This window comes from Megascapheus bottae, unplaced genomic scaffold (genome assembly GCF_031878675.1).
Source record: "Megascapheus bottae isolate mThoBot1 unplaced genomic scaffold, mThoBot2.hap1 HAP1_SCAFFOLD_79, whole genome shotgun sequence".
Lineage (NCBI taxonomy): Eukaryota > Metazoa > Chordata > Mammalia > Rodentia > Geomyidae > Megascapheus > Megascapheus bottae.
The window spans coordinates 154,235-178,266 of NW_028327439.1; the positions used below are offsets into that span (position 1 = coordinate 154,235).

The 24,032-nt window shown below is 38.6% G+C and overlaps 2 long non-coding RNA genes and 1 pseudogene across 2 annotated transcripts; all 3 read right to left on the reverse strand.

Annotated features, from left to right (window-relative positions):
- Positions 1-1,170: 1,170 nt before the first annotated feature.
- LOC150039832 (26S proteasome regulatory subunit 4 pseudogene) lies at positions 1,171-2,250 on the reverse strand (annotated as a pseudogene).
- Positions 2,251-4,578: 2,328 nt separating this feature from the next.
- LOC150039833 (uncharacterized) lies at positions 4,579-8,701 on the reverse strand. The gene is made up of 4 exons (XR_016534214.1): positions 8,640-8,701; positions 7,789-7,845; positions 5,750-5,803; positions 4,579-4,632 (listed from the first exon to the last, which is right to left on the reverse strand). It is a non-coding gene; the product is annotated as an uncharacterized LOC150039833 (long non-coding RNA).
- A 4,511-nt stretch (positions 8,702-13,212) lies between these two features.
- On the reverse strand, positions 13,213-21,580 carry LOC150039834 (uncharacterized). The gene is made up of 3 exons (XR_016534213.1): positions 21,534-21,580; positions 19,355-19,408; positions 13,213-13,266 (listed from the first exon to the last, which is right to left on the reverse strand). It is a non-coding gene; the product is annotated as an uncharacterized LOC150039834 (long non-coding RNA).
- Between the last annotated feature and the right edge of the window lie 2,452 nt (positions 21,581-24,032).

Sequence of the window (24,032 nt, forward strand, 5' to 3'; positions counted from 1 at the left end):
GTCTTTTCTGAGTTGCAAGGTGAAAGATCCTCATAAGTGTTATCAGCCTCAGAAGCCGAAAGAATACAATCATTCTAAAAATTTATAGATACATACTTTTAGTTCAGAAAGAGAAGAGTTCATCAATACATACGTTTAAATCTGTGTACATATGTTACATCGCTCTGCACCACCCCCATGGCCTCCACGTTCTGCTCTAGTGCTCAGTCAGTCAGCTATACCCCTCATCCCAGAGGACACTGGGTAACATATGGACATACTTGGTGGTCACAACCAAATGGATGCAGGTGCTAATCACATCTAGGACTGCTACTAAACACCCTACAATAAATATGAATCTAGGAAGAATGATAGGATGTTTTTGTCCTCTCTTCCCTACCCAAGTAATAACTATCTTCTCAAAATATCAGTAATGCTAAGATTGAGAAATTACTGTCTGGACAAACAGTAACGAGTTCATTCAGATTTATAGACTATTTTGGTTTTCATCTTTTCCCCAAATGAACTTTGATTGTTTGTACATTGGTGTTATTCCTTTTAGTAACAGAGGCTCCCTACAGCTAGTACATGCATATCAGGCAGGGAACAGGTTGCAATACTTCCCAACCATACTGGCTGGTGTTTCTCCTCCATTCAGAAACACAAAGGTGTGGTCATGTCCAACAAGATTCATTTGGCAGAACTGCTTCAACCATGGTTCACAGATCCCAGAGTTTCCAATTCAGTGATCTAGGGTGGAGGCTGATGTGTTCTTTGTTTCTTGCATCTTTTCTTTCTCTCTTTCCTTCTTTCTTTCTTTCCTTCTTTCTTTCTTTCTTCCTTTCTTTCTTCTTTCTCTCTCTCTCTTTCTTTCTTCTTTTCTTCCTTCCTTTCTTCCTTTCTGTCCTTCCTTCCTTCCTTCCTTCCTTCCTTCTTTCCTTCCTCCTTTCTTTCTTCCTTTTTTTCTTTCTATCTTTCTTTCTGAAAAACGCACTTTATTGGGAAGCAGAGTGCTGCACAGCATAGACAACAGAGATTGCCAGATGTGAGACCTACAAGCCACATTTCCTAAGACAAAGGGGAATTTTTAGTAAAATCATCTGACCCATGGTTTCCACTGGGCAGGCACTAATAGCTTCCCAGTGGAGAGCCAGGAAAACTCCCATCACTTTCCTGAGGCAGTTGTGGTTCCTAGAGATAGAGCCCCTCAGGTGTGCCTTCTTGTTTTGAATAAACAAGATTTTCTTTAGATTTTTTGAAGTCTACATTTGTTACTTTAATTCTGTGTTCCCTCAAGGCCATCAGCCCAGCTTCCGTACAGATTGCCTTATTGTTGGCCCCAGAGAGATCATCTTTGCCCTGATCAAGTCATCTAGAGTCACGTTGTCTGCCAGGACAGTCATGCTTTTATGAATGTGGAAGGTGAGCTTATTTTTTTTTTCTCATCTGGCAGGGGGAACTCAAACTTTCTGTCAATGAAGCCTGGTATGATCAGTGCTGGATCCAAAGTTTCTATCTGGTTTGGGGCCATGATCACTTTCACATCCCCCCTTGAATCAAAACGATTCAAGTGGCTTAACAGCACCAACATGGTTCTCTGAACTTCTCTCTCACCTCCAGAGTCCAAATCTTACATTCTGGTGCCAATGACATCAATTTAATCAATAAACACAATGGATGGTTTGTGTTCTTCTGCAACTCGAAACAATTCCCATACAAGTAGGGGCCCGTTGCCTAGGTGCTTTTGAATAAGTTGTGAGCCCACCACTCTCAAGAAAGTGGCCAATGTTTCATTTCCTACTGCTTTAGCCAACAGTTTTACCTGTGCCAGGTGGCCTATAGAGAATGATGGGTGTTTTATACCAATCTCTTCATAATATTCAGGATGAGTGAGAGGCAATTCCTCAGATTCCTTAATATACTGGATTTGGTTGTCTAAGCCACCCATATCTGCATATGTCTCCTGGGGAGCCTCTCCACCTTCATCACTGTGACCAGGGGGACCGTGTCATCCATTAGCATTTCTATCACCGCATGCACTTTGTGATTGAGCAGGATTGAGCAGCCTTGTCCAGGATGGAAAGGATGCTGACACAGTGCTCAGAGCCCACAGATGTGGACACCATGGCACAAATGTCATCAGTGATCCTCTTCCAAGGTGCCTACCGACATCAGGGTCCCCCCCAGGTCATCCACCTTCCATCTTTCCTCCTCTTGCTTTGCTTCTAATAGCTTCCTTTGTTAATGATTTCTAAGAAATTCTTCTTCCATGAGAAGATAATCTTTAATTATCTCTAACTTCAGTTATTTCAAGCGACACTGAGTGTAAGGTGTCGCTAGTGGCAGTTTGCTGGCAGCATCTGGTCACTTCGTTTTCTTCTTCTATTTCTCCACTCTAGTTGGTACAGGTGCTTCAGACACATGAAGAAACGCTCAACATCTCTGGTCATAAAAGAAATGCAAATCAAAACAACTCTAAGATTCCACCTCACTCCAGCTAGAATGGCCAAGATCAGGAAAACGAATGACAACAGATGCTGGAGGGGATGTGGCCAGGAGGGATCACTACTACACTGTTGGTGGGAGTGCAAACTCGTTCAACCACTATGGAAAGCAGTGTGGCAGTGCCTCAAAAGGCTAAACATAGAACTCCCCTATGACCCAGCAATTCCACTACTTGGCATTTACCCAACCACCCAGAAACAAGGACATACTAAACCCACTAGCACAACCATGTTCATTGCAGCACTATTCACCATAGCAAAGATATGGAACCAACCTAGATGTCCCTCAGTTGATGAGTGGATCAACAAGTTGTGGTATTTGTACACAATGGAATTCTATGCTGCTGTCAGAAAAAATGACATCAACCCATTTGTTAGGAAATGGAAAGACTTAGAAAAAATCATATTAAGTGAAGTAAGCCAGACTCAAAGGAACTTAGGCTCAATGTTTTCCATCATTCGTCATAATCAGTAGAAACCTTGGGCTCTACTAGCAGAGATTTGCAATAGAGCAAAATCTTGATACATAAGAACATATAATGTGAAGCTAATTGAAAGGACTTCCAGGATAGTGAAACAAAAGCCATATAATGAATGATTGTTGTCCTTAATGTACTATGTTGTCTCTCATCTCCTTTGCTGTCCCTTGGTTATCTCATATTGGTATAGTATCTCACCTTGTTATCTGATTTATTGAATTTATTTGTATTTGGATATTTGAAATTTGATAGGGAAGGGGGGAAAACCAAGACGGGTGGAGGGTGTGGGGGAGGGGAGGGATACGGGTACCAAGACATGTGAAAGGGTATCAATGTATGTGAATTAATGCACCTTCTGTCTGGAAAATATCATGTAACCCTTTTACTAATTACAATAAAAAAATTAAAAATTAAAAAAAAAGAAAAAAGAAAAAAAATATGTGGGGAAAATAGCCATAAATATATCTAGAGTCTAAAGTTAAAAACAAAATCTTGGTGCAGGAGTGTGGGAGTTGGATGGCGGGGGGTGAGGCTCCTGGTTTCAGAGAAGATGACAGAGGAACTGGATTTCATAGGGCAAGACTCAGTGAGGAGGTGGTCCTAACTCTTGCAGAGCTCATGGAAAGGCTGGAGCAGGCCTGGAGGATGCAAACTTTGCTCCTGAACTTCTGGAAAGCAAGTGTGAAATTGTAGAATGCGTCACAGAACAGCTGGATCACATGGAAGAAAATCTCAAAAGAGCCAAAAAGGGAGATCTGAAGGTTAGTATACGTCAAATGGAGATGGAGAGAATCCGTTATGTCCTTAGCAGCTGCTTGCAGTATTGACTCACAATGATAGAGAAGTTTTTCCCTTACATTCTAGAGAAGGCGAAGACAGGATCCTGAAGGAGAACCTTGCAGCCTTTCTCCAGAGGAATTGCCCTTCACCAAAGGGCACATGGCTCACAAGGACATTTATCTTAAAAATGTCACCTTAAAGCACATGCCTCCCAACTTACAGAAGGTGGACCTCTAGAGGGCAGTTACCAAACTAGATCCAGACTCATATGTGTTTCTGAGAGTAAAAGAACAGCAATAACATAGTTTTGTAGAACCCGAATCAGATGAGCAGATGGATTGGATGAGGATTCCCAACACTTGATCCAGTATTGTTCCTCTGATTGCTTCTGGAGCAGTGCAGCTAATTTAAAAATAACCAAGTGTGAAGACACAGAACCCCAGAAAACATGAGAAAGCCTATGCCTCAGAACACTAAGGAGCTATTGCTCCTGACAGCAGGCTTTTCTCCCATTGCTGTGGGCCAGTAAGAATGGCAGGAATGCTACACTTCCATCTCAGCCAGCATCAGTGGGTGGGGCCCTGGCTCTTTTTGTTCTGAATATGAGGCAAACAAACAAGTCTGTATACCTTTTCAAAATAAAATTCTTTGAAAAATAAAGAATAATTCTTTAAAAAAATCTTAATTGTGAGAAGACTTTAAGAACAGTGTTGAAAGAAATCTATGAACACTTGGATGCCAATACAGTGATCTCCGTGTTTGCTTCTTTAAACACACACACACACACACACACACACACACACACACACACACACACACTGTACTTTCTATCTTACATTTTAAATGGTAATCCACTTGTAGGTACTCTTTTGGGTTCTACTTCAGTTTTGCTAAAGAATAGAAAGGAATGCAAAAGAAACCATGTCAGTTTGGGTCAAGTTAGTTATAATTAATGTTTAACTAGCAAGCTGATCTTCTAAACTTTACACGTAGCAATCTACCATGTCATCTGTTCTAGAAAATGATTCTAATTGATCATATCAGGCCTGTGAAGACAGAAGATTTCAACCTGGTTATAGTTCTGCATGCCTGTAATCAATGCACACTGAACGCAGGAGAAGAAAGATCATTCCAGGAGAGCTCAGAGTACCTTGAGACCATGGATTAACAACAGCAGCAAAATGCCGAAAGATGTATTGTTGAACTTCTTATTTTTACTACAATAGGACTTTATAGGCTAGCAATGAGGACCTCAGAAAATAGTATTATAAAAGTATCTTTATTAAAAAGTGAAAGATTTATACAATCTGAAGAGAAACCAAACTACATGACTCTGATGACAAAATGCCATAGGAAGAAAACGTATCGTCATATTCATAAAAATCTCACCATAATGTGGAATTAGGCAGACAGGCTCACAAGATGACCTAGGACTGGTTAAAGAAGAGCTTATGTGTGATCCTCGACTTTGCTCCACAAAGGATTCTTTCTTTAGCATAAATTTTCAGTCAAAAAACTGATTACATATGAACCAATCGATTTTCACTGCTCATGTCATATTGCTACTTCATATGACACCATACATATTAGTAGCTAAAATCAGAAGATAAGTGAATTCGGTCACCATTTAATTAGAATAAAAATGATACGGCTTGAGATAAGTGCCTTCCCAAGCAGGCTTCTAAATGAGATCACATCCAACTTCCACTCACCACACAGCCATGTGAGAGGCATGTGTGACAGGCTGACCCTTCCTGATGTATGCTTCTTTCATTTTCCTAGCAGCATTGGTGTTCCAACACAGGATCTTTACTTTCTGCCATGCGCTGCATCACGCCTGCCACCAGTCCTTTCATGGTGTTGGTGTTTCTTTGTGTCCAAGTGCTCAGCTCCAGCCATGTGTATGTGCATACTTATGAGTACATGTGTCTGTACATATATATATATATATATATATAATATGAACATAAACTTCCACCTCTACACTTGTCTTGGTTTATATCTTACCTTTCTGTCACATTGCCATCATCAGGTGCTGGACAAGGATCATATGCAGTTGTGCTAAAGTAACAAAAACACCTATGGTAACATATCACATGAATACGGAAGAGTTCAAATTCTGGGTCAAATTCTGATGCAGGTCCTACATTCATGCACTGTTTTCCCTATAACTGGTTCTCTTCTCACGTTGATTTGAAATAAATGCAACCTTACAGTTTCAGACCATGAAGAAATACATTTGATGACACAAAAATGACAGTTAGCATGACTGGCATTCTGGGAGTGAGTGTGTTTCTACTTCAGTGTGTCATTAAGGAGGACAGGTGCAAGGTCATCTCCAAAAGAGAAAACAACCACATTACTCACCAAGCCACCAAAGAAATTTGGCCTCAAATCACTAAGGGGAAGGCGGGCTCATCGACTATCCATGACCTTCCTCACATCTAATCAAAACCTCCAGTTTTTCCAAGTAACTACAGTTAGATGAGAAAAAGTAGCTACAGACTCATTTCTGATCTGAAAACTTCAGTGTCCTCCATTCACATGCTGGGGAAATCATCAGAGTGACTTTGAGCAAGGAACTTTTGTGTAGTCCCTCTATTGAACATTTATTCCCATGTCAATCCATCACTTTGAAACTTATCAACCACTTTTCCATGCAAATAAGTGTGAGTATTAGGGGAAGGGAAAATTTAATCTGAGACAATTAGATAGAACAAAATCTTTATGTTCATGACTTACAACTAAGTGAAAGCAGTGCTCTTAGCTTTTTGTGTTTTCTCCCTAATGGCCCTCTGTTTTCTCAGTCCAAATTTCCTCTTTCTTCCTAGTTAAGTTCCAGGTTCTCCACTCCTTGTGCCAACTTTTTATTGCCATCATTATAAATATCTACCTTGCTCTAATATTATGTGTGGCACGAGGTCTAGCCTTTTCAGTGTGTAACAGACTTGGATAAGAACAAGTCTTGCATGGTGGCAGAGCAAGACACAGTGCCATTGTAGACACTAATTTCACAATGACAGGGCTCTGAACTATCAGGGATGCATGCATGATCTTGATCTTATACATGCAGTTCTGTGCAGACTCAGTAGCCTCTATTTTTGTTTCTTTTACTTTTCTGCACATAGGATCTGCTCCTTTGGTCCAATCAATTACAGACTCACAAGTTGGAAACATCATGTTTTCTAGAGGAATATGTTACTAATGTTAACAATGTACTTGAAGCATATTGTCATGACTGAGTCTTTCTCCAGCGCTTCAATGGTATTAGAAAAGAAAGTGATCCACAAATCTCTCAGGGGCTGAGATCTGAGCACCATGGTTCAAAGCCAACCCAGCCATGAAAATCCATGACTCTTTTGTCCAATTTACCACCAGAAAACCCAAGGTGGCGCTGTGGCACAAACGGTAGAGCACTAATAGCCCTGAGGTAAGAACTTAGGGACAGCACCCAGTTCAAGCCAATGAATTACCAAAATAAAAAATAAAAAATAAAAAGTGAGAGAGAGGGAGAAAGAAAAGTATACCATAACCCAACAAATCTACCTACTCTAATAGATAATGACTTCTTGTTCACATTCAACTCACTTCAGAAGCACTCAAGACTTACATATCATCTAATTATCATCTAATATTCCCTGCTGCTGCTCCTGCTCTTCAGATAGGAATAAGAAAAAGCAGTCTAGAAGTAAGGCTCCCCCTCAGTATGAATGTGGGCCTTTCAGGGTTTAAGCATTCAAAAGAAGGAAGGATCACCTCTTAGCTACTGGTGCTAGGCCTACTTTTTGGTTTCAGCAAAGGATTCCCAGGTCCCTTGCCACATTCGGAGTAGCTGACAGGCACCGTGATAATCTAAGAATTTGGGTGCTAGTCGTTGCCTTCATAGCACACCATGAGCGAGTGTCTTTGGACAGGTTCTATCATTTCTATTGAGTTTCAAAACACATCATGATTACATTCAATATTGATAAGCAGTGCTTATGTACCCTGAAGATATCATTGTGCAAAACGAGTTATCACTTACATGACAAAAAAAATCAACTCACCAACTACTGATGTCTTCATTGGAATGAACTATAACAGCTCTTAAGCCACTATCCTCACTGTGGACATATTAAAAACACACAATAATTAACTGGGAAAATGTGGGAATTAATCATGCATTTTTTTCCAGAACACTAAGTTAGGAAACTAAGGTCTTGTGAATGCAACACAAAAATGCTGCCAACAGAGCTTCATCTCTACCATTTTTGTCCCTGCCACTCCTGCCACTACTGAGATCTCACCCCAGAGCCCTGTCCTTGCTACTCCTTTGCTCATGGTATGGTGACAATTTGGGTCTATAATGAGAAATGCTAATCTAAGGGTTTTGGGTGCTAGGATTTGTCTTCACAGCACACTGAGAACCACTGTCTTTTGATCTGCTCTATCATTTTCTACTTAGTTTGAAAACATGTCATGATTTTGTGTGATATGAACAGGCAGTCCTATGTGCTCTGAAAAGCCATCATTTTCCAAAACGATTTATCAATTAGATGAAAAATGAATCAACTTACAGTAAATGAAAAAAAACTCTAGAATACAGAAACAAGAGCTTTAACTTGTGTGATTGTTGTTCTTAATGTAGTATGTTATTTCTCTTTTCCTTTTCCCCCTTAATTGTTAATCTCATATTGTTATTGTATCTGAAAAGTTACCTGGAATATTACATATGTTTATTTGAAATAGGAGAGGGAGGGGATAAAGCAAGTTGATTGGAAAGGTCTAGGGGAAGGGAAATGGGATGAAAACATAAATAGGCCTGTCAATGTGTGAGAAGAAATTCACCTACTCTCTGGGGAAAATAAGTGTAAGCACTCTATACATCATCCCCAAAATAAAAAAAAAATTAACTCACGCAGTACTGATGTCTTTGTTTGAATGAACAACAACCGTGGTTAAGTTGCTGTTTTTGCTGTGGACAAATTGAAACATATAAAAACTAAGTAGGACAATGTGGGAAGGAATGTTGTATTTATAACAATATTAGGTTAGAAAACTATAGCTTGTGCATGCTACACAGATGCTCTGTCAAATGTACTATGCCTCTATCTCCTCTGTCTCTGCCAAAACTTCTCTCCAGTACTGAACTCTGAACTCAGAGCCCTGTCCTTGCACCTCCTATGGTGATGGCATGGTGATCCCTCCTACCTAAGGCTTGCCTGTTCAATGACACTTCCCCTTAGGATTTCACCAGAATGGTAGATGGATGTGTAGACTTGGGTTCACAGGTGTGATTCTGTCTACAGTGGGGTGAAGAGCAGAGGATAGCAATATGAAGCCTTCCAGAGTATTCCTTCTGGCAGAAGTCCATCTCCACTGAATGAGCAAAATGCATTGCATGTGTGAATGAGGAAGAAGAGATACAGTGATAAACAAGAAAGTAAAATATTCCTGGAGCCCTGACTTGAAGCCATAGTATCCGAATATTGCCACTCTGCCACACACATGTGGACATGATTGATCTATCTCTCTCTGTCTCCTACCTCTTTCATTGTAAACATAAATTTATTCACAAACCCTGTATTCACAGATGTGAGCAGTAAGGAGCTTGACATAATGCTGTGGAGCCATCTGTCTATCCAATAGAAATGGTGCCCATAAAGTACTCGCACTGTCACAAACCTAACAACCACAGTTTTGAAAAGTTGGCATTAGTGCACAATGAAAATAATATGTATAATTTAAGGTCTAGGCCTACAGGAAGTCTATAACCATCAAAGAACTGGACATAGCCAACAGAATATGGAAAGGACCGAACAAACATGTAGCCACTTCGATCTGACACTTGTATTTCTTCACCTGTGAAGAAATTGTTATGGCAGGAAATAAATGCATAGGATTCTGTGTCTTTGTCATCAGACCAAAGTAACACCACCAGTTGTAGTAGGATCCCATACACTGGCAATGTGGGGGGTTTTAGGAGTTTCCCTTCACTGCTCCCTACAATAGCAAAACACTTTTGTGCAACTCATTTCTCATTTACTCATCAAAATGGAAAAGGGGCAATCTGACAGACAGAAGGTACACTGACAATATTTGGAAACTACCCAGAAATGATCAATCTGTTTCATAACATTTATATTTATGTATGTTTATCTACTTGTAGATATCTGACCTTTGCTTGAATTCTTCCATCCCAAGATCTGGTGGGTCATTTTTATCCAAGCTAAAGAGAATTAAATTATAGATAATCAAATACCATGTGCAATCATAGTTTTACGTTTTCACTCAGTGTAGTAAGTTAATCTAAGACTAACAAATTTGTAGAAATCAAAACTTTTACATATTTAGCTAAATGAACAAAGGAATTTAATTTGGCATAGGGGAGTTACATTTTATCATTTCAAAAGAAATCTTTTATGCATGGTCAAAGAATTTTTCTCTCTTAGTAAACCTAATACACTGCTCCCTACAATAGCAAAACACTTTTGTGCAACTCATTTCTCATTTATTCATCAAAATGAAAAAGGAATAATATGATAGACAGAAGATACACTGACAATACTTGGAAATTTCCCAGAAATGATCAATATGTTTCCTAACATATACTTATACACGTTGACCTATATGTCTATATCTGAACTTTGCTTGAATTCTTCTGTCCCAAATTCTGCTGGATCATTTTTATCCAAGCTAAAGAGCATTAAATTATATACAGTCAAATACCAAGTGCAATCATAGTTTTACTTTTGTACTTAAGGTAGTAAGTTAACATAACACTACCAAATTTGTAGAAATGGAAACTTTTACATATTTATCACTTCAAAAGAAAGCTTTTATGGACGGTCAAAGAATTTTTCTCTCTTACTAAACCTAACACACTGATTATTGGTATCATGTAGTTTAATTGTACATGCAACTCACTTCAGAAGAACTCAATCCATTATACAATCTGATTTTCAGGTTTCTAAGTCTGCTCTTCTCTCTCCTTCCTGTCACTAACTTGGCTGATTTCTTAACTGCTTCTCACCAAAAGACAAGAAACTGCAGCCTAAAAGCTGGACTCTCATCAGACCTGAAAATGAGCCTGTCTACTAAGTACCAGATTTCTAGAGAAGGAAAGAGGCCCACCAACATTTTCACCTCAGAAACACTGAGACCACCTCATTGTTCCTGACTGGGACTCTCTCCTCCATTGTCTCAGTATAAGTTGCATGTAGGAAATAGGTAAATAAGGTAGAGAATAGGTAAATAAGGATACGGTTACTATGTTTTACTTCACAGTATACCATGACCAAGTATCTGCTGCCTGACGCTATCATTTTCAATTTAGTTTCAATACAAGAGAAGGATACATGAGGACACTGATCAGCTGTCATATAGATTGGGTACTAACCTCACCCTAGAAGTGAATTTACACTCAGATGACAGAAAATTCAACTCACCAAATGTTAATGCTTGGGTCACAATCTGCAATGGCAGTTAATGCTGTGTCATCTCTAAAAAATAAAATAATATAAAATCAGCCCCAGAAAATCAGTTGGAACATTTAGAAGAAATCAAACTGTTTCTACAAGGCTGTGTACTAAAACCATAACTGTGTTCATCTGAGGAACATGCTCTGCCACTTGAGCTACATCGCCATCTCCAGCTCTTCTGTTCCCTCTAGCTATTTGCTCTGGTACTATGGTGTGAAGTAGGAGACCTGTATTTAAATGAAAAGCAGTATTTCCATTTTACACTAGAATGGATTTGAATCTCTTCAGGAACTTAAACATGGAACTTAGAAAAGTAAAGTTTTCACACAAGATAGAAGAATTGTTCCCCCTACCACAGTACCTAATGCCATCTTGTATGACTTTCAATGCAATGCAATTCAAGGGAGCTCAACCCGGAGGTCACAGCCAATATTCTGCTTCCTCTGTTCCTTCTATTCCCTTCTTATTTTCAACAATCGTGGATGTCTTTACTGACTTACTTGCAGAGAGTACCAATGGGTGGCAGGCCAGAAGCAGAGAACTCTCCACTGCTAACCAGGAAGAGAGAACTCCCTCTCATCTGGAGTCTCAATCCTTTGCCCAATTTGCAAAAAGAAAGAATGGCACAAAAAATTGCACTTCCCTGACCTTCCAAATGGTTCCCACAAATATGGTGCTTAGTCTCTGTACAGCTTTCTACAGAAGTCTGTCGACATTTGGGTATCTGACCACTTAGGGCTGTCTTGTGTGCATCCATGTGAATCCTGCTAGTTATTATCAACATCAATAATTTAATTGCACACAGTCAAATACTGTGAGAATTCCAAAACCTACTTTTTCTCCCCAAATAGCTATAACTGCCTGAAAACTAACTCTACATATACTGTATATGCAAGGGTGTATTTCGTGTGCTTTCCTAAAAATATGGCCTCTCATGTCAATGAAATGTTCACCTGTGCTAAACAACCACTTATGCAAGACTGAAATATTCTTTTCCTAAACCACTGGTATCACTGTTTTTATGGGTTTCCTTATCTTCCATTTCCCTTGCTATGGAATTAATCAAGCTGATCTACCACCTACATTTCTGCTTTCTCTCTTCCCTCCATGCTGGCACTATTGTTCTCTATCCATCCAGCCTCTCTGAGTGATAAAAAGGATTTGTATTTCATGAGTTTTTCGCATTAATATCCAGAATATATGTTGGAATGATCGCACAGACATGCTTTTACTATTTAGTAGCATTTCACATTCACATAAAATTCTAACCCTCACTTGATGGTAAAAGCCTTCTCATCCCCTAAATAAATCACAAATGGTATGAGGGAGGTGTCTTCAGCTGTCACGTCTCCCATGAACATCTGATATCCTAGTCATTATATTTTAACCAGTCTCCTTCCCACAGCAATTGAAGGAGACACATCAGGGATGAATACGGCATGAAAAGATTCTCTGGTCTTTTCATCACCATCTCTTGAAATAGACATCCAGCACATAACTGTGCAAATTTTTGTTTAGGCCTGAACGTGAACTTAGAAGTAAGGCATTTTTGGATAATGCATATTAAATTAAAACCCAGTAATGACCAGCCTTTACTCATTCATTCTGGAGGAACGGAGGGAGGGAGAGAGGGAGGAAGAGAGAGAGGGAGATGGAGATAACCATCCTCCAGCTAGAGAAAACAAATTCAATAGAAAGAAGTTTCTTAACCTGCTAAATCTTACAGCAAAACATTAAATTGTTTTTGGCCATTAAAATAGATTAGGAACAAGAAACATTCTTGATATTTCTTCTTAGAAATAGCTAACATTTTAGAAAGGAACTACTGATATTATGGCCAAAGTAAATTAGAAAAATATCAAAGACCTCCAATTGTCATCTATACTTACAGGTCCCTAATCTCAATTACTTTCTTTTCTGTGACTGTCCTTTCATGGATGACTGTACTTACATACATGTAAATATGCATAAATACACATGGGTGACATTGTATGTTTATTTGGACCTTTCCCTTCATTGTTGGTTCCTTTGTCAAGTTCAGTTGAGGTATCAGATAAAATATCGCTAAAGAATGAAACCAAAATATATAGTCAGAGGCTCCAATGATTTTCTACATTTGATTACATGTCCCTCCTTTCTTTCTTCCATAACCTATTAAACATTCAGATTTATGTTCCATTTCTACGTATTTTAATTTCTTCTATTCTTTACTTCCATGTCTATTTCTAGTTGAATTCCACCATAGTATGATAGCACATGGTAATATTATCTTTTCTTATATGTCCTGTTAAGACTTCCTTTAGACTCTGCCAAGAAACCTCTTTGAATAATTACTACGGAGGAGTATTAGAGAAAGGAAAAGAAAAAAGAGAATAATGCTGCCTCTATGCTCTAAATATTATTTCCTTTGGGGAAAGCTTGGGGTTGCCTGGATGATACTTATTCTGGGACTGCTGGATGGAATATTCTGCAGATATGTGCTACCTTTGGCTCTGGGTCTTCAGTTAAATCTGGTTTCTTGCGGATTCTTTGGAAAGGATCGAACATGGTTGGGATCCATCAACTCATTTATGTTCAGCGATGTCTGTTGTGTCAAATTGGGTGCATTGAGGATCAGTTGCCTTTTTGTTGTTAATCATTACAGTGTCTTTAGCAAAATGAAATGACTTTCATGTTGTAATACTTTCAAGTTTTCTTTGCCAGATAGGAGTACATTTACATTTGCTTCCTTTTGGGTGCCATTCTTGGAATATCTCTTTCCATCCATTCACATCAAGCATGTGACTGTCTCTGCTAGGGAGGTGGACTTCCTTCTTTCTCTTTCTTATTATGTTTCTCTGCAGGTACTATTGGGTTTCCTCTTAGGGCCTGGGTGTTCTACTATAGCTTTGTCTATTAAGATGAATACTCTACCATTTGAGCCATACTTCTGGCTTTCGGGAAGTAAACTGGATAAGAATCTCATAGGGTTTCCTGCCGATATTCCTATTTAGAATGCCACTGCTTTGTTCCAGAAAGGATTCTATCCTTTGGTTGACTGCATTTGTAACATCTTGGGAAGTGTAGCTGACATAATGACTAGAAGAAATTCTCCTCATGACCTATTCCTCTCTTACCCTAGTTGTTATAAAGAAGGAAGAAAGATGTGCATTTGTCTCTCAGTAGCTGGGCTGTCATGCCTGTGTCTTACTTGCTTCCCATACTTCTTATTTCACATTTTGACATCTGTTGGTGTACGCACAAATATATTTCTTTCCTTCATGCTGCCTTTAGAAATATGTGTGGATATATATATATATATATATATATATATATATATTCAGAGAGTCTTCCTAGATTTGAACTCACATTTCAATGCTAGATCCCACATAACATTCTACAGACACTTCTTCCAGGATAAGAAAGTCTCGTCATAAGGCACAACTATACTATACATTTTAAGTCAAATAGCTACCTACTTTATACATGAAGTGATCAATTTTCTCTACTGCTATAACGCTGATACTTCATACTTCAGTATTCATATAAGTAATTAAAATCAGTAGATAAATGAAGCTAGGTCATCAGTTTGATTCGAATGAAAGTATGTTGTTAATGATTACTAATAGTGGAACTGTCCCTCACTTAACAACAGTTTCTTAGTATTACCATATATGCACATGAAGGCATGTATCACTTGGAAAGTTAGAGTATAAATTCTGCACCCACACAGATTTTACTGATTATTAAGTCTTTTAACCATATGCTTCCTGTTGCTCATTAAGTTAACTACTGCCAGTAGTAAAGAGTAAATTGATAGGCCAGATACACAAAGAAGAGAATAAAACTTTCTCTACACTTTCTCCAAACAACAAAGGAGGAAAGAAACAAGGATACAGTAAAGAAAAAGAAATGTGAGCAATATGTCCCTTATGATCAAGCAGAATTTGGGTGATACGGACTAATCTCTTTAATGAAAGATGCCAATGGTTTTAATGGTTTAAATATAATGAATTTAACCTTGACTCAATGATACACTGCCCACTAAACACGCATTTCATGAGTGAGTATGGAATGGAGGAATTTATTTCTGGAAAACAATCAAATGTAAGCAATGACAGAAAATTCTTCTTACACAGTTAAAAGAAAAGCGCAGTAAACAGTGGAAAAGTATCAAGACTGGCAGGAAATTTTGTGAACTATATCAAATAAACAACCATGGCAGCATAGATATCTCCTGATTTCTGCTTTTCTGAGGTGTTATTCCCAAAGAAGGAAATTAGTCATAAGTTCTTGTCTCTAGACTTTCTTTATGGAGAACTCAGGTTAAAATATATAAAACTAACAAAAATAGAAACCCCATCTTGTTTTCCCCCTCCTCTTCTCTATTTCAAATAAGTGTATTAAAAGGGGGGGAAGGGAGGTTAGCCTACTGGTAAAGTGCTGGCCAAGCATGCAGGAAGACTCGGTTTCAATTCCTCTGTACCATGTACATAGAAAAAAGCCAGAAATGGTGTTATGGTTTAAGTGGAAGAGCTCTAGCCTTGAGAAAGTCCAAGCACATTGCCCAGGCCTTGAGTTCAAGCCCCAGGACCGACAAAAAAACAACAACCATGAATAGTCATTGTAACAATATAGGTATATAGTGCAGGAAACTGCTCTTCCATAAAACCAACAGCATGAAATCTTCAAGGAGACATACACTTGAATGACATTAGATGTATTCTATCCATTGCTAGTAAGGAAAGATCAGTTAGACAAAAAATATCAATCAAAAAATATCAAAGTTTACTACAGTCCAAATTTGTTTAGAAGACACTTGAAAACATTTCATCTTTTAGCTGAAGAATATATATTCTATCAGAAGTTCATGTGCTGAGCTACTAACGAAGTCTGAAGAAATCGAAAAACAAAATTGAAATCAAAAGTGTATCTTACTTTTTTCAATTCATGTGGCTTCAACACTAGGCCTGGGCTCTTTCCGTGAGCTCTTCAGCTCAAGACTACTACTACCCTGTCCCTAGAGTCACAGCACCACTTATGGTTTTGCTAGTGGTTAATTGGAGGTAAGAGACTCACAGAGTCTCACAGGCCAGGGCTGGTTTTGAACTGTGATCCTCAGATCTCTGCCTGCTGAGTGGCCAGAATGACAGCAGCAGTGTATCTTATTTAAGGACATAGAGCTACAAAAATACTAAAGGTATTAGAGATTATATTAGATATGAAAGTTAACTGATAAGTAATTGATCTATCAGAGGACTGATAAACCAAGAAAGAAAGTTTAACTTACATAAAGGAAATGGGAAAAAATTGATACTATTGCAAAACACACTAACTTTGATATGGTAGTAAAGCTGATATTCCAGATGTGTAAGATGGAATAGTAGTCAGAGATAAGGCGTTGCCAGTGTGGGTAGAGGGATTGTGAAATGTCCCTTGCATTGTGCTGGTGTTTTATCAGTGTCTTACCTCCTGGGAACTACAGACAAATGAGAGTACCTTTTTGTTTCCGAAAAGGATTCCCTGCGACCTTGGCTCATTGTGAGTAGCTGACAGGCACCTAGGGATTCTAGGTGCTAGTTCTTGACATCACAGCACTCCATGAACCACTCTCTTTTGATCTGCTCTTCATATCCTGCTTAGTTTCAAAACACACCTGGATTACATATGATATTCATAGGTAGTCCTCTGTATCCTCAAAAGTGACCACTGTCCAATTCTGATTTATCACTTGATGACAAAAAAATCAATTTACACTAAATGAAAGGAACTTTAAAAAATGGAACCAAGAGCTTTATTTTGTGTGATTGTTGTTTTCAAGGTACTATGTTATTTCTCTTTTCCTTTTTCCTCTTTATGGTTAATTTCCTATTGGGACTGTATCTGACTTTATTATCTGGTATATTGTATATATTCTTATTTGGTTATTTGAAATAGGAAAGGAAAGGAGGGAAGACAAGATGATTGGGAGGGGTGGGGAAAAGAAATGGGGAAAAATATGAAAAAGAGGAATCAGTTTGTGACAAGTAATCTTCCTATTACCTGACGAATGTAAGTGTAACCCCTCTATACCTTGTCACGACCAAAAAAAAAAATCAGCTCGCACACTACTTATGTCTTCATTTGAAGGAACAATAACAGTTGTTAAGTTGCTGTCCTTGTTGTGGACATATCAAAACATAAAAAAATTAAGTGGGAAAATGTGGGAGGAAATGATACAATGTTCTAACACTACCTGATTAGAAAACTGTGGCCTTGTTTTTCTACACAGGTGGTCTGTCAAATGTACTATGTGTCTAGGTCTTCTGTCTCTGTCAACCCTTCTTTTCCTGAGGTCAGAACTCAGAGCACTGTCCTTGCTACTCCCATGATCATGGCATGTTGATCCTTCATGCCTAGGCTTGCCTGATCAATGACCCTTCCCATTAGGCTTTCAACAGAATTTTAGATAGATGTGCAGACCTTTGGTTTACAGACGGGGCAAATAAGACAGGATAGCAATAGAAAGCCATCCAGGGTATTCCTTTCTGCAGAAGTACATCTCCACGGAATCAACAAAAGGGTGCACTTCATGTGTGGATCAAGAAGCAGAGGCCCAATGATAAGCAAGAAAACAGATTAATCCTGGAAACCTGATTTGGAGCCCCACTACCGCACACGTGTGGACACACACTCTCTCTCTTAGTCTCCTAGCTCTTTCATTGCAAACATAAATTTATTCACAAACCCTGTATTCACAGGTGTGAGCAGTAAGGAGCTTGTCATAACGCCGTGGAGTCATCTGTCTATACAATATAAATGGTGTCCATAAAGTATTCACAGTGTCACAAACCTTACAACCACAGTTTTGAAAACTTGGCATGAAGTTCGCAATGAAAAGAATAGATATAGAGAAAGAGTATACCCATCAAAGAACTGGACATAGTCAACAAAATATGGAAAGACACGAACAAACTTGTAGTCACTTTGATCTGACACTTGTATTTCTTCACCTGTGAAGAAACTGTTATGGTACGAAATAAATGCAAAGGATTGTATGTCATTACCACCAAACCAAAGGAACACAACCAGTTGTAGTAGGATCTCATACACTGGCAATGTGGGTGGGGGGGTTTAGGAGTTTTCCTTCACTGCTCCCTAAAATAGCAAAACATTTTGTGCAACTCATTTCTCATTTACTCATCAAAATGAAAAGGAGTAATAGGACAGACAGAAGGTACACTGACAATATTTGGAAACTACCCAGAAATGATCAGTCTGTTTCATAACATATATATTTATGTATGTTTTTCTATTTATAGATATCTGACCTTTGCTTGAATTCTGCTGTCCCAAATTCTGTTGGGTCATTCTTATCCAAGCTAAAGAGAATTAAATTATATACAGTCAAATACCATGGCAATAATAGTTTTACCTTTTTACTCAAGGTAGTAAGTTAATCTAACACTGACAAATTTGAAGAAATTGAAACTTTTACATATTTAGCTAAATGAACAAGGTATTTCTATTTTTTTCCCTAGAAAGAAATTCGTATGCAGGAACTTATATTTTTACCTCTACAAAAGAAAGCTTTTATACATGGACAAATAATTTTTCTCTCTTAGTAAACCTAACACACTGTTTATTGGTATGTGTTAGTTCATTTGTACATGTAACTCACTTCAGAAGAAATCAATCCACTATACAATCTGATTTTCAGCTTTCTAAGTCTGCTCTTCTCCCTCCTTCTTTTCACATACTTGGCTGTATTCTTAACTGCTTCTCACCAAAGGACAAGGAACAACAGCCTAGAAGCTGGACTCTCATCATAACTGTCAGTGGGCCTGTCCAAGTATCAGATTTCTGGAGAATGAAAGAGGCCCACCAGCTCTTTCACCTCAGAAACACGGAGACCACCTCAATGTGCCTGACTGTGATTCTTACCTCCATTGGCTCAGTAAAAGTTGCATGTAGGCAATAAGTAAATAAGGTAGAGAATAGGTAAAGAAAGATACGGTTGCTATGTTTGAATTCACAGTAGACCATGACCAAGTATCTGCTGCCAGATGCTGTCATTTTCTATTTAGTTTCAATACAGGAGGAGGAATAATGAAGACAACGATCAGCTGTCATATAGACTGTGTACTAAACTCACACTACAAATGAATTTACATTCAGATGACAGATAACTCACCAAATGTTAATGCTCGATTCACAAACCGCAATGGCGGTTAACGTTGTGTCATCCCTAAAAAGTGAAGTAAAAAAAAAAAGACACAGAAAATTGAGTTGGAAACTGTAGAGGAAATCAAACCTTTTCTACAAGGCTGGGTACTAAAACCATAACTGCGTTCATCCTAGGAACAGGTTCTGCCACTTCAGCTACAGCTCCATCTCCAGCTCCTCTGTTCCCTCTAGCTCTTTGCTCTGGTACTCCGGTGTGAACTAACAGACCAGAACCAAATGAAAAGCAGTATTTTCCTTTTACCACAGAAATACAGTTGAATCTGTTCAGGAAATTAAATATGGACCGGTTTCATGCAAGGTAGAGAATTTTTCCCAGTACCCCTACCACAGTACCTCTTGACATCTTGTATGAATTTCAATACAATACACTTCAAGGGAACTCAACCTGAGATCACAGCTAATATTCTGCTTCCTCTGTTCCTTCTATTCCCTCCTTACTTTCAGTAATCCTAGATGTTTTTACTGACTTACTCTCAGATTGGACCAAGGGGTGGCAGGCCAGAAACAGAGAACACTTCATTGTTCACCAGGACATTGAGAATTCCCTCTCCTTACAGGAGCCTCAATTCTTTACCCAATTTGTGAAAACACGGAATGGCACAGAAAAATTTCACTTCCTTGACCTTCCAAGGGGTTCCCACAAACATGGTACTTAGTCTCTGTACAGCTTTCTACACAAGTCTGTCTACATTTGAGTATCTGACAACAAATGGCTCTCATCTGTCAATCTATGTGTATTCTGCTTCTCATTATCAAAATGAACCATTAATTTATGCACAGTCAAATACTATGGAAGTTCCTAAAGAGACTTTTCTTCTCAAATTGCTATAATACCCAGAAAACGAACTCTACATACTCTATATATGTAAAGGGGTATTTCCTAGAAATGAGGCCTCTCTCTCCAATGAAATGACTACCTGTGCTAAATAAAAACTTATGCAAGATTCACAAGGAGTTCTTTTCCTATGACCCTAAAGCACTGTTTACACTGTTTTCGTGGGTTTCCTGATGTTCCGTTTCCCTTGCTATGAAGGAAATTGAGCTGATCATTCATCTACATTTCTGCTTCCTCTCTCCCTTCCTTGCTTCCTCTGTCTGTCCAGCCTCTCTGATTCATAATAGGATTGGTACTTCATGAGTTATTCACCTTAAACTACAGAATATATGTGGAAACTAACACACAGACATGCTTTGGCTATTTAGTAATATTTGCCTTTCACATAAAATTCCAACCCTTACTTGATGGTAAAAGACTTCTCATTCACTAAATAAATCACAAATCCTATGAGGAGCTGTCTTCAGCTGTCACGTCTCCCATGAACATCTGAAAACCTAGGTAAGTCATTCTATTTTAGCCAGCCTCCTTCTCACAGCAATGAAATGAGACACATCAAGGATGAACATGGGCATGAACAGATTTGCTGGTCTTTTCATCATCATCATCATCTCTTGAGATAGACATCCAGCACATAATTAGGCAAATTTTTGATTGGGGCCAAAAACGCACCTTATCAGTAAGCATTTTAGGAAAATACATAACAAATTAAAAAGCCCCTAATAATCAGCGTTTACTCATTCATTGAGAGAGAGAGAGAGAAAGAGAGAGAGAGAGAGAGAGACAGACAGACAGACAGACAGTCAGACAGACAGACAGAGACAGAGAGAGACAGAGAGACAGAGAGAGACAGTGTGTGAGAAAGAGAGAGAGAGAGCGAGCCAGACACATAGACAGACAGACAGACAGACAGACTTACAGACAGACCACCTTTAACTTGTTTTATCCTCTAACTAGAAACAACGGAGTCACCAGAACGATTAACCTGCTGAATCTTACAACAAAACACTAAATTTCTTTTGGCCACCACACTAAATTAGGAACAAGAAGAATTGTTGATATTTCTTCTTGAAAACACCTAAGATTTTAGAAAGTGATCTAGAGATATTACAGCCCAAGAATCTTAGAAAAATAACAAAGGCCCTGCAGTGTCATCAATACCTAAAATAAAGTTCTGTAATCCTAAACACTTTCATTTCAATGACTATCCTTTCATGTGTGACTGTACTTATACACATTTAATTATGCATAGATGCACATAGATGAGAGTATATGTATATTTAGACCTTACCCTTCATTGTTGTTTGTTTCGTCAAGTTTGGTTGTGGTATAAGTTGAGGTGTCCCTATAGAATGAAACCAAACGTCATAGTCAGACTCTCTAATGGTTTTTGTAGACTTGATTACAAATCCCTTCTTTCTTTCTTTAATAACCCATTAACCATTCACAGTGTTTGGTTAGATTTCTATCTATTTCAATATTTTCTGCAGTTTATCTTGCTATTTCCAGTTGAATCCCACCATTGTATGATAGGAAAGAGTACATTGACATTTCTTATGTGCAATTGTTAAGATTTCTGCCAAGAAATCTCTTTGAATAATTACTGTAGAGGAGTATTAGAGAAAGGGAAAGGGAAAAAGAATAATGCTGCCTCCAGGCTCTAAATATTATTTCCTTTGGAGAAAGCTTGGGGGTTGCTGGGATGATACATATTCTGGGACTGTTGTGTGGAATATTCTGCAGATATGTGCTGCCTTTGGCTCTTGGCAATCAGTTGAATCTGGTTTCTTGCGGATTCTTTGGAAAGGATCCAACATGGTTGGGATCCATCTACTCATTTATGTTCAGCACTGTCTGTTGCGCCAAATTGGGTGCATTGAGTCTTAGTAGGATTTTGTTATTAATAATTGCAGTGCCTTTAGCCAAATGAAATGACTTTCATGTTGTAATACTTTCAAGTTTTCTTTGCCAGATAGGAGTACATTTACATTTGCTTCCTTTTGGGTGCCATTCTTGGAATATCTCTTTCCATCCATTCACAACAAGCCTGTGACTTTCTCTGCTAGGGAGGTGGATTTCCTTCTTTCTCTTTCTTACTGTGTTGATGTGCAGGTACTATTGGGCTTCCTCTTAGGGCCTGGGTGCTCCCCCTTAGCTTTCTCTATTAAGACGGGTACTCTACCACTTGAGCCATACTTCTGGGTTTCAGGAAGTTAACTGGATAAGAATCTCATAGAGTTTCCTACCGATATTACTATTTAGACCTCCACCTCTTTGTTCCAGAAAGGATTCTATCCTTTGGTTGACTGCATTTGTAACATCTTGTGAAGTGCAGCTGACATACTGACTAGAAAAAATTCTCTTCATCACCTGTTCCTCTAGCTGAAGAATATATATTCTATCAGAAGATTATATGCTAATAACCAGATCTCAAGAAGCTGAAAAAATGAAATCAAAAGTATATCTGATATTTTTTCATTCAAGGGGCTTGAACTCTGAGCCTGGGCATTGTCCCTGAGCTCTTCAGCTCAGAGCTACCACTCTACTTCTTGAGCCCCAGCACTGCTTCTGTTTTTTTCTGGTACTTAATGGGAGGTAGGAGTCTCAAGGTCTTTAGTGCCAGGGCTGACTCAGAACCACGATCCACAGTTCTCAGCCTCCTCAGTAGCTAGGATTATAGGCTCTATGTATCTTTTATTTTTATAAAGACAGAGCTACAAATATCCCAAAGACTTTAGGGATTTTGATAAGACATGAAAGTAAATTGATAAGTACTTGATCAATCAGAGGTCTGATAAACCAAGAAAGAAAGTAAAAATTACTTCAAGCAAATAGAAAAATAAATGATTCTATTGCAAAATGCACTAATTTTCATGTGGTAGCTCAAGTTGATGTTCTAGATATGTAAGACAGAAGAGTAGTCAATGGTGGGGATTTGGTAGTGTGTGTCCAAGGATTGTGAAATGCCCTTTAGATTGTGCTGGTGTTTTTGCAGGATCTCAATCACAATGGGGACATGAAACATATCTTAATATATTTCTGTTTTGTCCAAATAAAATTAGAAAGATTCCCAGGCATACAATATCGAGATGAGGTAGAAACTTGGTTGATGTCATTTTCTAGTGCTGGAAAACTCTCCCTGAACATCAGAAATCTGTCTCCACATTTCTCTACTTATTAGGTATCTTCAGTATCCACACATGCAAAGAAACTGAAGTGAGGCTTTTTGCAGAAATTAAACGTTTACACCTGCAAAAGATGATTTTTATCAAGGTTTAATAACACTATAAACAAATAAATCTTCCTAACCTGGTGGATAACAGCCTCACCTATTTGCACCCAACTCAATTCAAAGGGACTCAAGAGTTATATCTAATTTCCGCATGCCACTTGCCTTCCACTCCCAGCTCTATTTCCTGCCCCTCAGTTAGGGACAAGGGAGAGCAGTCTAAAAGCAGGACTCCCATTCAGTGTGAATTGCTTCTTCCTCTTGTGCCCTTCAGACACCTGGGACTACCTTTAGGTTTCAGAAAGGGATTGCCAGGTCCCTGGGCTTCTGGTGAGTAGCTCATAGGCTCTGTGATAATCTCAGGATTCTGGGTGCTAGTTCTTGACTTCACAGCACTCCATGAGCCACTGTCTTATGATCTGCTCTATCATTTCTCCTTAGTTTCAAAATGTATCATGATTCCATGCGATATGGATAGGTAGTCCTGTGTACTGTGAAAATTCATCATTGTCCAAAATGGTTTATCATTTAGACGACCAAAAACTCAACTCACACTAAATG